The 16084-nt window shown below is 37.6% G+C and overlaps 1 long non-coding RNA gene across 4 annotated transcripts; it reads right to left on the bottom strand.

The window, feature by feature from the left end:
* Positions 1-321: 321 nt before the first annotated feature.
* Positions 322-9673, bottom strand: LOC144957258 (uncharacterized). Of its 4 annotated transcripts, none has more exons than XR_013642104.1 (4): positions 9056-9673; positions 3810-4840; positions 3266-3321; positions 322-2778 (listed from the first exon to the last, which is right to left on the bottom strand). It is a non-coding gene; the product is annotated as an uncharacterized LOC144957258 (long non-coding RNA). The 4 variants fall into 4 exon arrangements; XR_013642105.1 differs by having other exon boundaries at positions 9113-9673; XR_013642106.1 differs by lacking the exon at positions 3266-3321.
* Positions 9674-16084: the final 6411 nt, after the last annotated feature.

The following is a 16084-nucleotide window of genomic DNA, read 5'->3' as shown; positions in this document are numbered from 1 at the left end:
TTTTTCCTATATATATATATATAGTGATTTTAATATTATTATCCAAGGATAAAGATATTCTATCTATAGATTATAGCCGTAACATTCTGGGCTTTCCGGCTCTTTTTATCTATTTTTTTTGGTATTTACGTGTTTAAGTATCGCTCTTTCTTATTATTATCATTATTATTATGATTAAGATTATTATTATTATTATTATTATTATTAATAATAATAATATTGTGTGTTTGTTTTGTTTTATAGGGATTTTTAAAATTGTTGTTTGTTGTTATCTATATATTTATGTTTACGTATTTTTTAAATTTTTGGTATCCTGTATTATTTGACAACCTTTATGTTTCTTACCTATGGGTACACGGATCCCTTTTTCAAAATGAATCATTGTATTTCAGGCTCTATAGACACCCAACGACCGTCACCAGCAGTTCCCGAAGTTATTGAAGTCGTCTCGTCCGACAGTGATACAATTGAAATTTCAGACACAGATGACCAATAAATTACTGAATGAATAGAAAACAAAAGGAGTGAGCTGTCATAACTATAGTGAGTCGTATTTCCCGATATGTCGTTTTTAGGAGAAGTGCTAACAATTTTTCTAATACGATGTACGTTTTACTTCTCAATGATCATTTTTGCTATATCAGAGACCTCGATAAAGCTATTAAGATATTCGGTTGTTGTCACTGTAGCAAACTTTGGACAAATCATTCGACTTTGTTACGCCATGAGAAAATATGTAAGGGAGACGCAACTCAATCTAGGTACCCGGGTGGGATTTTTCAACTTCTTCCCACCGATTTGGAGAAATTAGCAGAAGCTGGAATTTGTGTTGATCCTGATTACGTGTATCCGTTTAGGTGCACGTTTGATATCGAGTCTTATTCTGATAAGAATAACTTACCCAAACCGAAAGCTCAAACGAGTCGAACAATGTATCGTGCTAGACACTTACCTATAGCAATGGCCCAATCAATATTGGCAATAAATACCCCCCTGACAAAAATAGTAAAAGACACCCCACAAACAAATCGACTAAAATCCAGACGACCCTTCCATAAATCCGGAATAGAAAACCTTGACATCACCACTGCCTGGGCCAATGAATGGCAATCAAACCTGCCAAAAAATGGACAATACATTACCAACCCCACTCTGCGCCTTCCTGACTTTAAAACAGCAAAAAGAAAACACTGGGTCACCGCGAACCGACTTAGAACCAACCATGGTCGCAGCAAAGAAAGCCTCTATCGATGGAGACTCATTGACTCACCAATCTGCCAATACTGCAAAGGGGCACGTCAAACCATCTATCATCTGATCCTGCAATGCCCAGCAACAAAATTAGAAGGGGGGTACGAAACAATCTTTGAAGCCGGAGATGACCTGACATCGTGGATCGACAAACATATTTTGGAGGTGTAGCCATACGCTACTACTACTACTACCTATAGCAATTGCTTCAAATGTTCCAAGTTACTTGTACTTGTAATCACTCTCAGAATTTGGATTTTGTATTTGATTTTGACAAAGTGAAGTACCTATAATTTTTCTCTCGTGGCAGAGAAATGTATTGTTCTGCAGCGATAACTGTGATTTTTTAGAGGGTATGATCTTTGGTGGTGATAGTGAAAAATAAGTATTGTATCTCCTTATGACCTGCTCTCTTACCAACTTAGTTGGTGAGAGATTATTTCGACACATGGACTATGACATTGAAGTTCCACAAATGTAATGTGGAAGCGAAATGCAATCTCTACTTGGCTACAAAAATTATGTTTTAGAAAGTAGAATACGCTCATTGCAAAGGCAGTGCACACAGGCCCCCAGTGGAAAAGTCAAAGCAGGGAAAAGCAGCTGTCAGTGTTAGAAAGAATGAAGAAGAAATTGGTAGAGAACAATGAGAGAAAGACAGAGAAAGAAGTGAAAAAGAAGGAAAAGAAATCGCTGATAATGGGACCAAATTATTAATTCTGACAAAAGAGGATGTTGATAGATCAATGTTAGAACCGAGGGCATTAGAGAACATTAAAGCTCAAATTAATTATAGAAGAATTTGTTTGGGAGAAATTATTCAAGTCACAGGAACTTTAAGATGCAAAACATAAAGCCTGTAAAAGGTGTACAAAGAAAGGACCTAACACTAACATTATCAGTGAACACACATTCAACAACAGGTCATATAATACAAAATCACAATACACTTCATACACAATCTCATACACACTACTGTGTAACAAAAACGATTTGCATCCAGCATAGAATTATAATAACATGAAAACACTCAATTTTAAAAATATTTTTCATCCTTTGGAATTTGAAGGCACAAAGAAGACCAAGAAGATGAGAAGGAAGAAGAGCAGGAGGAGGATAGCAGAAGGCAGTAAGAAGAAGAAGAAGAAGAAGAAAAAGAAGAAGAAGAATTAGAGGTAGAGGAAGAAGAAGAAGAAGAAGAAGAAGAAGAAGAAGAAGAAGAAGAAGAAGAAGAAGAAGAAGAAGAAGAAGAAGAAGAAGAAGAAGAAGAAGAAGAAGAAGAAGAAGAAGAAGAAGAAGAAGAAGAGGTAGAGGAAGAAGAAGAAGAAGAATGTCCTCATCTTTGAAGAAGAAATACAACTATATTGTGAGTAAACATATGTCACTTAGACATACTTAACAGTTATGACCATCCTCTGCGAAAGAAACTGTCAAAAGTCGAATCTGTTCTCACAATATCTCCTCAACTGTCTTTCTCCTGCGAAATGTAAGAATTAGAATTCTCATTGAATTCTGTCCTCCCTGGACCTGTTGAAAGTAGACAAGATGTTAAGAATAAGTGACTAGCTTTTCAAAACTCATAAAAACTTGATTCAGATTTGTCATTTAAATTTCACATACATATTGTAATCATGTAATGAATAGCAGGCTGTGTCAAATGTTATGATTTTAAAAATAAAGTGGTAGTTGCATTGTACAAAATGATCAGAATATGCTGCCTGAAGCTTTCAACCTAGTAAAACAGAATAAAAAGAAATGTAAATCTTCAATAAATAAGACAAAATAAGATAATTAACATTTCTTGTTTCCCCCTTTCTCAAAACAAATCATTAGACATTTTATGAAAACAATGTATCGTGTTTTAAAAAAATTAAAATTATATATTATTATTTTCAGTAAATTTTGTATATTTATTTGCAATGTTCATTGAGCATTACACAGTGATGAAAATGCACGATATAAATTCCATGAATTATTATTACTATTATTATTATTACAAAACACATGGACAGACCTTAAAAATAGCTTGAATTTGCTTGTAGGTAGCAATGGCAACCATACTGAGGTGCACTGAGTAAAAGTTAAAAGAAAATGGAAAACAAAATGTAAAGCATTTGTATGTATTCATAAACCAATGCTTAAAGTATATTATTTGTAATGTTGTTTTTCTGTTGTACAAGATATTATTGTGTTTACACTGTCGTTGAAAAGAAGATGTGACATACAAGTTTTTTTTAAAACTTTAGTTTTTGCTACAAATGCAGTAACTTATATACCTATAGTTTCACAAGAGCCGTAAAACTGATGTGTGCTGTTTTGCCAGTCTGATAACCCAATTATTAGGGGCACATTCTTTTAATGGGAATACTCTAAAATCAAAGTGAAGTGTCCATTACATCAATGTTAAATGAAGTCCATAATTGCATTTGGTTACACACACACACAGAGAGAGAGAGAGAGAGAGAGAGAGAGAGAGAGAGAGAGAGAGAGAGAGAGAGAGAGAGAGAGTGTGTGTGTGTGTGTGTGTGTGTGTGTGTGTGTGTTACACATTTACTTACCTCTGTATTGGTTTCTTCAGATTTCCTGTCCCAGAAAGGAGATATAACAGGCAGACTTCTTTCAATTTTGATTCAAAAGACTCCCAAATCCATGGACCAGATGTTGTAGACAACACCTTGTCAACCTGCCGTCCTATCCATCTAGAGTTTACACAAACCATCAAACCATTTTCCACTCTATAGATAGATTATTAACCCCCAATATGCTTGCTCCCTTGGACAAAATGCGTGGTTCCTGCTGACATCAGATTTTTTGTTTGACAGATTATCTGTATTTCCCTCATGGAATGACTAGGTAACGACATCAAACCATGGATGGGCATGATGGATAGACTCTCTTCAGCAGTTGCATCTGTTGAGACCTTGTCCGACTTGCAAACCAATTATAAAGTTTGGTCCTTCTGATCATGTCCTTACACATAATTTGTTACATTTAAATCTTTTGCATAAATAAACACTGGACTTTCTTGAGAGAGGAGTTCAACATTAGAAGAGAAAGAAACATCATCAGCAGATTTTCTGCTCTCACCTATTCACCTATCTGAACCAGTAAAAGGAACATTTGGAGGCAGCTGTCTAATAACAGCCATTATTTGGAGTATGCAAGGATACGACATGGTCTCATTGTGGAAACGGTCAAAAGATCATCTGGTTGAAAGGTGCATCACGACACAGCTTCTGTGTGGTTTCAAGAGGGATCAAAAATGTGGAAAAGTAGCTTTTACAGATTTTACACTAGATTGTCATCGTCATAATATATATTGAGATGTAACCATTAGAAGAAGCTGATGCTGTCAAAGGGGCAATCCCATATATCTATTTCGATTTCAGACATGGGATTCTCTTCACTTTTGTCCACATATCATGCCAAGATGCTATGCACTTGAAGATGTCATTGTCATCTATCATATGACTTTCTCACGTCTCTTCATCTTATGTTTTTTCATTTTGTATCGTCTCATCAAAGCGCACAAAGTAAGAATGTATAAACTACAAGGTGAATATGCCATCCCTTCTTTCCACCATTTTCTCTGTGGAAACAGAAAAGTAAAGAAGATTACATTAAAGTAATGAATAAATATAAATTATATAACTATGGAGTGGTATAATACTCGCATGCCTAATTCTAGTAGTCTTGTAATATGGCACACTGAAGTTGGTTGACCAAATTTTTTTCTATTGTACAGTACAACCTCTTGATAATGACACTACACTCCCGTGAATAACGACAACCCCTGGATAGTGACATTGACCTCTGCTCTGGTCTGATTCTTTTGCTATCTATATATGTTATTAGTAATAAAAAACGCAAAATAGTGACATGAATTTTAACAAAACCACTGTTTAGCGACATCCTGAAACAATAATTGGCAGTTGATATCGCTGATGCTTGATACCCGACGATCATCACATCATCTCGTACTCTTACTCTTAAACAAACAAAAATTTCCCAATGAGATTGCTTTGTTACTGACCAATCAGAACACATTCACATGGTATCAGCACTAGTTCATATGGAACCAAGAAAGCAAAATAAGTTTATATATAAGTGGATGGAACTCTCAAGGGTTCATTAACCTTCCCTGTTAGCTGCCTGTCTGAGGTCAGTGGAGGTTAACTGATATCATGACGTGTACAATTGGGGCAATCATGGATATTTATGGTATAATAAATGTTGAAATAGCAGGGAAACCAATAACAGCCTCTTTCACTTTATTATTTTAATTTGAAAAATCAGTTGTTTTTCTAAACATCAGTCCAAATTTGATATCATTGTGGATATCTTCACAACCTTCTGATGGATTTTAATCTTAATGATAATTGGCTCGAACACTAGAATTGTTAGTGACATTAAGCTGATTTTTTTGTGTGCATTGGTTACAGTACCAAACTTTAGGATTTTTCTTCTTTACGGAATATAAAAAAACGAAGGGTCTAGGATGATTGAACATTTTGATGTTATACTATACAATTTTATACACAGTGAATTCTATTGTGATAACGATCACTGAACTCGTCCACAGGCTTGACCAGTGGTTTACTTTTCACGAGATTTGTGTGCACTACTCACTAAAATTGCCACCCTGTGTTCAAAATGACACAGCAAATTGTACACTTTGTACTCACTTGACATAAACAATTGTTACAATTTAATATTTGAAAGCTAGAGGCATAGCTCCCTGTTGTGAATTCTACATTCATAAAAACTAATTTAAAAAATATGGATTAAACATGCAAATTGTCACAAAGAGGTAAATTTACAATTTCCAGAGAGGCGAAGTGCAGAATTCATTTTCATGGCATGCGGCAAATAGCAATATGGCTCACAAACAGAAACTCAGAGGGTAGAGGTCAAATTAATATTAATAAATTTATTTATGTCATCTTAATTTTATGCATCTCTTGTTTGAAAATCATGGTTCCTTTGAAAAGTTATACTGTTCAAAACGTACAAGAATCTGGTGTTAGAGAAGTTGACATTCAGCGATATCTCCAATTAAAAAGTTCAAAGCACCCCCCCCCCCCTCCTTCCAGCAAACATAATGCATGAATGGCGAACACATCATAGCGTACTCGATGGGTGACCAGTGGGATTTCATGACATGTCTTGTCTGACCTTTATGAGTTGTCTTGCTCAATAGTTGGTCGGGTCTTATGTCTTTGTGAAAGGCATTTCTCCTTGTTCTATCGGAGATGAGTGTAAAAATTTGAGGAGCCCCTGTTTTTTGGGGTTTTTTTACATCATTGTCCGAAAAATGTATAACAGCTAATGGCTGCTTGTGTCGTCCAGTGTATTTTAAGCCTGTTGTCCACCAGGGAAGAGATAATGTATAAACGCTGTGAGCCTGTTTTCAACTCTGTAAAGTACTAGATGTATGCTATCTATTATTAACTATTTCAAACAACCCAAAATTATTTGCTAAGCTACGTCACTGAATGCAACTTTGTTGTGATTATTTTCCCCACAGGAAAGAGAATGAACAAACCATTATGTAAACAGTTTAATGTTTGAGTCATATTTTATGGCAAACGAAAAGATTAAAAGAATTAGAAATTGTGAGAAAACTGTTTGGTCAATCACTAATGGTATTCAAAATTCGTAATGTCACTTAAAATATAAGCAAAAAATCATGGCACCACATTTCATAACTTTGGAGGAATTTGTGATATTCTGGCCACAATGTTTAATAGATGCACACTGGACTTGGAACAGACTATAGCTTTGTTTTGCGACGTGGCAATTCGGACTCGAGTCTGAATTTTTTTTTTTTAAATTTAATTGAGCTTTATATAGCGCAATATCCACTAAATGTGCTCAAAGCGCTTTACAAGGGGTCCCTGGTCAACAGCAACATTTAACATTTAGGACGGGACATGACGTCTGTTAGGCGATATTATAATTTTCGGACAAAGACAACGCTGTTAACGACCAGGTACTCATTTTACACCTGAGTACAGTGAGAGAATGTGAGTAAAGAGCCTCTTCCAAGGACTCAAGTATGCGCCGAGCGTGAGGCTCGAACCCAGGACCTTCCGATCCGAAAGCGAGTGTCATACCACAAGACAACATTCACATAGCCGCACAATAGTTTATTCGGACTCTGTAATGATTGAGATTCTAAGGGTTGAATGAGAAATTTATTGTAACCTGTATGAAAGATGTATGAATCCAAAGTCCAATATGCGTACGCAATGAAACACAGTGCAACAGTGGGCAAAACTGATAAAGAAATATAAGAAAGAGTTCAGAAGAAATTCTGTTTTACTCATGTCAAAATGACTCATGACTCTCATAACCCCTGCTTCAGACTGTAGAAGGATTGCTGCCTGTCTAACACTTTTACTTTTTAGAATATGTTAATTAAAAAAATATTGTCCTGATTTTGTTTAGACATCGCGTTGTGTTGTTAACAAAGCTTTTCCTTTCTAAAGATTTTAACTGAATTTTGTTAGTTTTGATCAATGATTTTGTCTTTCTTTTATCAAATAAAGTTACTATAATTGTTATTTTTATTTTTATTAATTCTATTTATAGTTATCAACACTTAAAGAATATAAAATGAAAAATATATATATACTGCCATGGAAGACTATTCAGACTGAGTCCAAAAAACCTGTTGATTGCACATGCGCATTGGAATTGGGAGTCTGAATAGCCACGGCTTAGATTATACTATCAAGACTCGAGTCCGAATAGCCGCAGCCTTTGTTTGGTTTTAAAATATAGAAATATATGGATTCACTAATTCTGGTGGACTTAAATAAAAATTTCAGTATTAAAATCTCACCAACAGTATCGCAAGAATTTTAATTAGGGAGATATGCGGATCCTGTGCTACTCAAATTTTGAGATTCATAAGAAAGAAAAAAAAAAAACGAAAATCGGTTTGTTTTGTTTGGGTTTTTTTTTTTTTGTTTTGGGGGGGGGGGGGGGTGATTCCTTTGTAAACATAGATATGTAGAGAATCCATTTTCTTAGGTTTCAAAAGTCAAAAATTTGTCTAAAGTTCCTAAAATTACCATTGATTAAGGTTGTAAGCGTAAGGTCAGATATGAATAAAATGAAATTACCTATTTTTTCCGTTCTCGAATCAAAATGTCATTTTCATTTTGAACTAGACAACTGCCAGAAATTGTGGGAATTTCGCCACTCTAGTTCTAGATGTAAATTTATCACCTTACAATTACAAAGAGATTCTTTTAATTAGCTGTAGTTTAGGACATTTTTCTCGATAAATCCTAAGAATTAATAGGAGGCTGAATATGTGTAAAAGTAAAAGTATTAAAGATACTCAAAATCAGCTTCTGCGGTATTAGTATTAGAGACTGTCCTAAGGAGTTATCATGCCAAATATCAGGCGTTAAAAACGAGAATATGTTTTGAGATCTCGATGTCTCGGTACTCAAAATAAAGTAATGTGTAAAAAAAACAAAAACGCTGAGTCAGTATATTAATATTAACCATATGGAGAAAACAGGAAACATTTTAAAAGGTTTTAGGGTTATCTAATTTTAAACAAACATTTACATTTATGTAACAAGCAACAAAGATATAAATAATTTTGGTTTTTAGAGTATACCATAGACCCCCCCCCCCCCCCCCCCCCCCCCTCCTCCATTAAAATTAAAATCCATCTAACATCGTCATTGGAGTTGGCGAGTGAAAGTGCAGGTAACTAGAAGACAGGCCGACTAGTTGGGCTTTTTATCACATGAAAAGGAGTTTTAATTTTAAGATTCCTTACATTTACATTTCATAACATTAATAAAATCCATTATGAACTTGAACATCCACTCCTTACTTTGTCTTTAGTATGAAAATTGTTTTGGTTTATCCCATCTAAGTTATGGGGAAGTGATTTCACGAACCGTCCATTTCTTTGTTCCAAAACTTGAGTACAACAGAAATAGGTCAAAAGAAGAGGGAAGGGAAAAAAAACCCAAAATACAGCTCGTAGCCGGCAGTGGGCCGAGCATCGCGGTGAGGAGCTCAGCTTGGGTCGTTGGTGAGCTCAGATAAAATATTGTATATAATCCAAACCTTTACGATATTCAGATTAAAAAGAAAAATCAAAATTCCAGAAACAATATCTACCCCCCCCCCAATAAAAACAACAAAAACAAAAAAAAAAAACGCAAACAAAAAATAAAAATAAAAACTACTTGTGCTAAAAGTACTTTACAAAGTGTCCCTGGCCAACAGCAACACTTAACATGTCGGGCGCCTTTTAACGACAAAGACGACGCTGTTAACGGCCAGATATCATTTTACACCTGAGTACGGTGAGAAAACGTGAGTAAAGAGCTTTTTCCAAGGAATCAACTATTTACAGATCGATGCTCAAACCCAGGACCTTCCGATCCGAAAGCGCGTCTCATTCTCATACAAGACCACAGTGCACTTTCTCTAGCTTACCCTAATAGCTAGAGAAGTAGAGAAATGCCATGACAATAGTAAAGATAATAAATAATGGTATCCAAGATGTGTTATTGCTGTTGCATGAAATAATTTGTAATTTCTAAATTTTCTTCCAGGCAAAATAATTTTAAAAAATCAAAACTTGACGACTAAATAATCCAAAATAGGCAGTTTGGAATAAAATAATCCAATCTGGTAATGTTACCAAAACACACAAACACACACACACACACACACACACACACACACACACACACACACACACACACACACACACACACACACACACACACACACACACACACACACACCGAAGTGATTATTGGACACTAGGGCCGAGAAAGAGGAGAGCTAACGTCGTAGCTCCTCTTTCTAGGATTGGACCGTACGTTGCTATTTTTAGAAAACACAGAGAGAGAGAGAGAGAGAGAGAGAGAGAGAGAGAGAGAGAGAGAGAGAGAGAGAGAGAGAGAGAGAGAGAGAGAGAGGATAAAAATAAGAAGGTGGGGGACGCGGGAGTATATGGGGCCAAAAAAAAAAAAAAACCCAACAAAATTACTGTTTTTATATCATCATCATATCTTGTCGCGCCAGTGAGTCAGCCAGTCCCGGGCAGTCTGGTTGCATTCCCTCAGGTCAGCATTGGTGCAGTGAGGTCCCAGCGAGCATTCAGACAGGATGTGGTCCATGGTCTGTCTGGGGTGACCGCATGGGCATTCAGTGCTCGGTGAGATTTTCCATTTAAAGAGGTTGGTGGCGGTGTTTCCCACCTTTGCTCTAGCTCTGTTCAACGCCACCCATTCTTTTCTCTTGAGGTCTGTGCCTGCTGGGAGCTTTTCTGTTGGGGGCTGGAGGGCATCGTTTGCTGTCTTGTCCCATTCTACCCATTTGTCCAGGCGGGAGAATGCTGAGTGGTCTGGGTGAAGGCTCTCTACTGTGAGGAAGCTTTTCCTTGATTTGAGCCTGCTTTTGGGGCAATTGTGGTCATAAAGGGGGTGTCTCTGGTCCATTTCCTGTTTGTATTTTTGTATTTGGGCATGAGTTTCCCTCCGGATGTGTGGTGGGGCTATTCCTGCTGCACGGTAGACCAGTGGTAATGGTGTTGCTCTCAGCTGGCCCGTTATGATCCGGCAGGCGTTGTTGAGCTCGGGGTCTAGCTTGGAGGCATGGCATGATCGGGCCCATACAGCTGAGCAGTACTCCGCAGTTGAGTAGCTGAGGGCCAATGCTGTGTCCTTAGGGTTTTAGGGTCAGTTCCCCAGTTCATGTTTGCCAGCTTTCCAAGGAGGGCATTACGCGTGGACACTTTTGCCTTGGTCTTCCTCACGTGTTCTCTGAAGGACAGAGTCCGATCAAGCGTCACTCCGAGGTACACTGGGTGGTAGTTGTACTCTAATGTCTGGCCATTCCACTTGATGTTAAGTTTTTTGTGGGCTTGGTGGTTGTTGAGGTGAAATGCACACACTTGTGTTTTCCCTGGGTTGGCGTTCAGCGAGTTTTTAGTGTAGTACTTTGTAAGGGTGTCCAGGGCAATTGTCAGTCTGCTCTCGATTGGTTGGAAGGACACATCTTGTGTTGCGAGGCATAGGTCATCAGCATATATGAATCGGCGGATATTTGGGAACTTAGGCTGATCATTTGTATATATGTTGAAAAGTGTTGGAGCCAGCACTGATCCTTGGGGAAGACCATTCTTCTGGGTGCGCCACCTGCTCTTCCGGCCATCCATTTCAACAAAGAAGCGCCTGTTTTCGAGAAGTGACTGGATAATATTTACAATTTTCTTATTCTTTATCATTTTAGCCACTTTGAGGAGTAGGATCTTGTGATTCACTTTGTCATAGGCTGCAGTGAGGTCGACGAAGACTGTGCCAGTGACCTGTTTTGTCTCAAACCCATCTTCTATGAATTGTGTAAGGTTTAGAAGTTGACCACATGTTGACCGTCCTGGTCGGAATCCAGCCTGGTCTGGAGACAGTTGTTCGTCTAGACTGGGTGACATGCGGGACATAACCATTCGCTCAAATAGCTTGTATGCGACGCACAGGAGGGAGATCGGGCGATAGCTTTTCTTGGATTTTGGATCTTTCCCCGGTTTCAGTAGGGCGACTACTCTTGCTTTCCTCCATGCACTTGGCAGCCTGTTTGTCCTTGCGCATACATTGAAGAGGTCCAATAGCCAGGATAGGGTTCTCGGGCCAAAGTGTTGAATCATCTCAGTTGTGATTCCATCCAGTCCAGATGCTTTTCCTGCCTTCAGATGGGACAAGGCCTCTAGTAGCTCCTCCAGGGTAAAAGAGTCAATATGATCTTCACTATCCTTGAGGGCTTTGTCCATTTCACGTTTCAGGGCTTTTAGTTGGCCTCGTGCTTTCTTGGCTGGTTTCCCATTCAGTAGAAGCTGATGTGCTACTTGGTCAGGTGTTACTGCAGCCACTCTTGTCTGGGTATTTTTGTCATTATTCAGTTTTGAAATTGTAGTCCAGGCCTTTTTGCTGTTTAGGGTCATATTGGTGGAGGTTATTAATTCCTTCCATCTTTCTGATCTTTCATCGGCTATCATTGATGTGAGTTCTTCACCCAGTTCTAGGGTTTCTTCACTGAAAGGATCCACCTTGTATGATTCAATGTATCTTTCATATAGTTTCTTGCTTTCATCTTGGAGACATGGAATATAACTTTTTCGGCATCCTCTGGGGATGTTTTTCTTTGCAACTTTCCATATGAGTGTTCTAAAGTCGTCGTATCTCTGTGGGTCACTTTTTATATTGGTGATCTCATTGTCTAAATCTTTAGTAAAGCTTTCCCAATTTGCTTTTCTAAAATTGAATCGTGGTATCGCATTTGATTCGAGGGCTTTAACAGCTGGTTTGATGCTGATGGTAATAGATCTGTGTTGAGATTTCGGTAGAGGCTCACCTACAGTCCTTTCAAAGTTTGAGAAGTGTTGAGAGGATATGAATGCCAGGTCCGGATTGTAACCTTTCTTCCACCGGGCACTCATAAAGGTTTTCTTGTCTTTGGGGTTATGGAGGATTGTGAGGTCATTGCCGGCCGCCCATTCCTCAACAGCATCTCCGTCAAGGTTATTTTGCTCATATTCCCATATAGTGTTATGGCTGTTAAAATCTCCAATGATCAGGGTTGGTTTTCTGTCGGATAGATTCATTTGGGGCCACTTGAATGGGGTTAATGGAGGTTTGTACACAGATATGATGGTAATCAGTGTTGTTTCTACTCTGAGAATCTCAATGTCATTTTCTGAGTGATCATCGCTTTTCAGTATGGTAGATTTTTCTCGAGTGTACATGGCACTTCCATATTTTGGGTGTTCGTGGTGTATTACTAGTTGCATGCCAGGTATGCAATGTGGTTTTGAGTCTTTGTGGGTTTCCTGTAAGCAAATTATATCTGCTTTTAGCTCTGTCAGTATCTTGCATTTGGTATGGGAGATTCCTTCTGTGTTGAAACTTACAACATTGAAGTTTTCCATTGTCTGGGCCGAGGGGCTATCCTTTTACCGCCCAATTTATTCTCTCTGGTCGCGTAGTGTAGCAATCAGTCTCCTTCAGAGAAGGATTACAGGAGCACGACGTGAACGTTTGCTACTTGCTCCCACTGTTTTTATACATTTATTTGAACGATGAGTTAACTGAAACTGCCTAACTAGAGGTGCAAAATAAAAGAAGCATTCTTTATTGGATGTTGTTTATGATGTTAGGGAGGCTGAAAGGAAGAGAGAGAGAGAGAGAGAGAGAGAGAGAGAGAGAGAGAGAGAGAGAGAGAGAGTTGTGTTTGTGTATGTATGAGTTTGTGTATGCGTTTCAATTTTAGTACATTCTGCTCGTTACTTCGACCAGTTATTGTATGTATAATCTGTTTTATTTCTTTAATAATAAATATAAAAATCCATTAATACTGTCTTCTACAAAATCATATAATTTGTAATTTATCAATAATTTCCATGTGACATATTATTAGATATAAATGTATTTTTATATTATGCTACTCTTGATTTTTCGTCTGTACTGAGTGACTCGTGATACAACAGAAAACTCTTATTATTAATATTATGTCCGAGTAGATATAAATCTATAACGAGCCTGATTTCTATCGATTTGACTTTATCACAGACATGTTGAGCGTAGTCACTGACGGTTGGGTGATGGTGAAAACCTCTGGACATTGTCTTGTGTCCATGAGTAAGGCATTTTACACATAATTCCACTAATTCCACACAACTGGTTTGGATTAGAAACTGTGAATGGACATGGCAGTGATGGACATTGCAGCAAGAGTGTCAGTACCAAAAAAAAAAAAACCAAAAAAAAAAAAAAAAACGCACTGTATGAAAAGCAAGCTTGTATCCATGTGGTCTTAACCCTCTCCTTACCTACCACCTATTGGAAAATCGTCACATTTGTTACGATGCAACCGTCACTTTTCTCATCCAGATTTCATTTCTTTTTGCTATAGCTATAAAAACTTAACATTCTGTAATAGAGCTCATATTTGTCGAACAATATTACGTATAGAATGTGCTTGTTACTTTTCAGTTTGAGTAAGATAAGTCTGTTTTTTTTTTTTTATTTTTTTTTTTTTTTTTTTTTGTGTGTGTTGGGTGGGTGTGAAGTTTTGGGGAAAATTCTGGAAATGACTAGTAAGGAGAGGTTAAGGAAAAATCCTATAATATAGACCCTAAAGAAACAAAAAAATCCTTGATGTTTAAATAAAAGATTTTCTTTTTGAAAACGACAGCAAATAAAACACACACATACACACATACACACACACACACACACACATATGCATACACGCCATCGTGCCATTTACAACCAAACACACAAAACAATGTAATCAAAGGTTTGTTGAGATAAGATAAATGTTAAGACTACAATATTTCTTTTAAATAAGGAGAATAAAAAAAAGATTTTCCACAAATGTGCGAAGAAAAGTAGATAGTGCTAGTAATAAACAAGTTTTGCGGCTATGTGATCAAGTGACATGCCACTCGCTTTCGGATCGGAAGGTCCTGGGTTCGAGCCTCGCTCGGCGCATAGTTGAGTCCTTGGAAAAAGCTCTTTACTCACATTCTCTCACCGTACTCAGGTGTAAAATGAGTACCTGGCCGTTGACAACGTTGTCTTTGTCCGAAAAATTGTAATATCGCCTGACAGGCATCATGTCCCGTCCTACATGTTAAATGTTGCTGTTGACCAGGGACCCCTTGTAAAGCGCTTTGAGCACATTTTAGTGGATATTGCGCTATATAAAAGCTCAATTATTCATTTTTCGATCTAATTCGAAATGGAGTGCACGGTGAGAAAATTATCACAGCTTACGGTCGAATAATGCGAACAATTATCGCACCGTACGATTGAATACTAACTGCCCCCCCCCCCCCCCCCCCCCCCCCCAAGAAAAGAAAACACAAAAAAAAAAAAAACGTAACTGTACATGGCCTAGCTACTTATATCGACCTGTTTGGCGATCCGCTGCTGCTTCTCACTTGTGTCACTGAATAATCATAATAATGATAACTCATTTTATTCTGCGCGCTAAGTCCATTAATTCATTCTCTTAAGCGCTTTTAATGATATAATTAATTACGTTCATCAATTTTAGTGGTCTTACTCGTACTGGGTGTAGCATCATCTTCAAATGGAGAATCGGGAGCAGCTCGTTTTCGAGGGGATGATCTTGTCTTTTTAATGGTTTAATTCTATGAGATCACCTAACAGTCTCCTCCAAACACAAGCACAGGATACAACTTAAACTAAATAATAATTTTTAAAAATACAACACTACATAACAAAGAGGTGACTTAAAAGGAAAAAAAAAACAACATCATCTCCAAAAACTAACTATACATATGACTGCTTCCCTCTCAGTCTCAGCCAAGGTCTCCGGCCAGGGCCATGACAAAACCAAGTAATTTTATTCCAAGACAAGAGCAAGTTTGAAAACGTATGTGGAGGGGGGGGGGGGGGGGGTTGGGATGGGAGAAACAGTAAATGATCTCCCAGTCCATCCATGATGAGGGGGGGGGGGGGGGCAGATTTTATTTGCTATTATCTAACATAAGAGGAAACATACTGGTACATAGGATAATATAGCTTAGAGAAGAAGACATTGTTTTCTTTCTGTTGATGTAGCACATGCCTTTATTTCACACTTGATCTTTTATATAATTATAGATCATCCATATCGTATTTACTTCAGTTAAAAGCCATTTAGAAGAGGTCCAAAATAAGCTGCTTGTATGCCTAGAAAAGATGCTTCATCAAAAACAACAATTCAGTAGCATGAGGAAGAAGTTGACCAGTCGAGATGTACAAATGTCATCCTTTTTGGA

The sequence above is a fragment of the Berghia stephanieae genome, chromosome 11 (genome assembly GCF_034508935.2).
Source record: "Berghia stephanieae isolate SIO BIC M18660-M18661 chromosome 11, UCSD_Bste_1.3, whole genome shotgun sequence".
Lineage (NCBI taxonomy): Eukaryota > Metazoa > Mollusca > Gastropoda > Nudibranchia > Aeolidiidae > Berghia > Berghia stephanieae.
The sequence above is the reverse complement of the archived record's forward strand: the minus strand, read 5'-3'. Positions and strand labels throughout refer to the sequence as shown.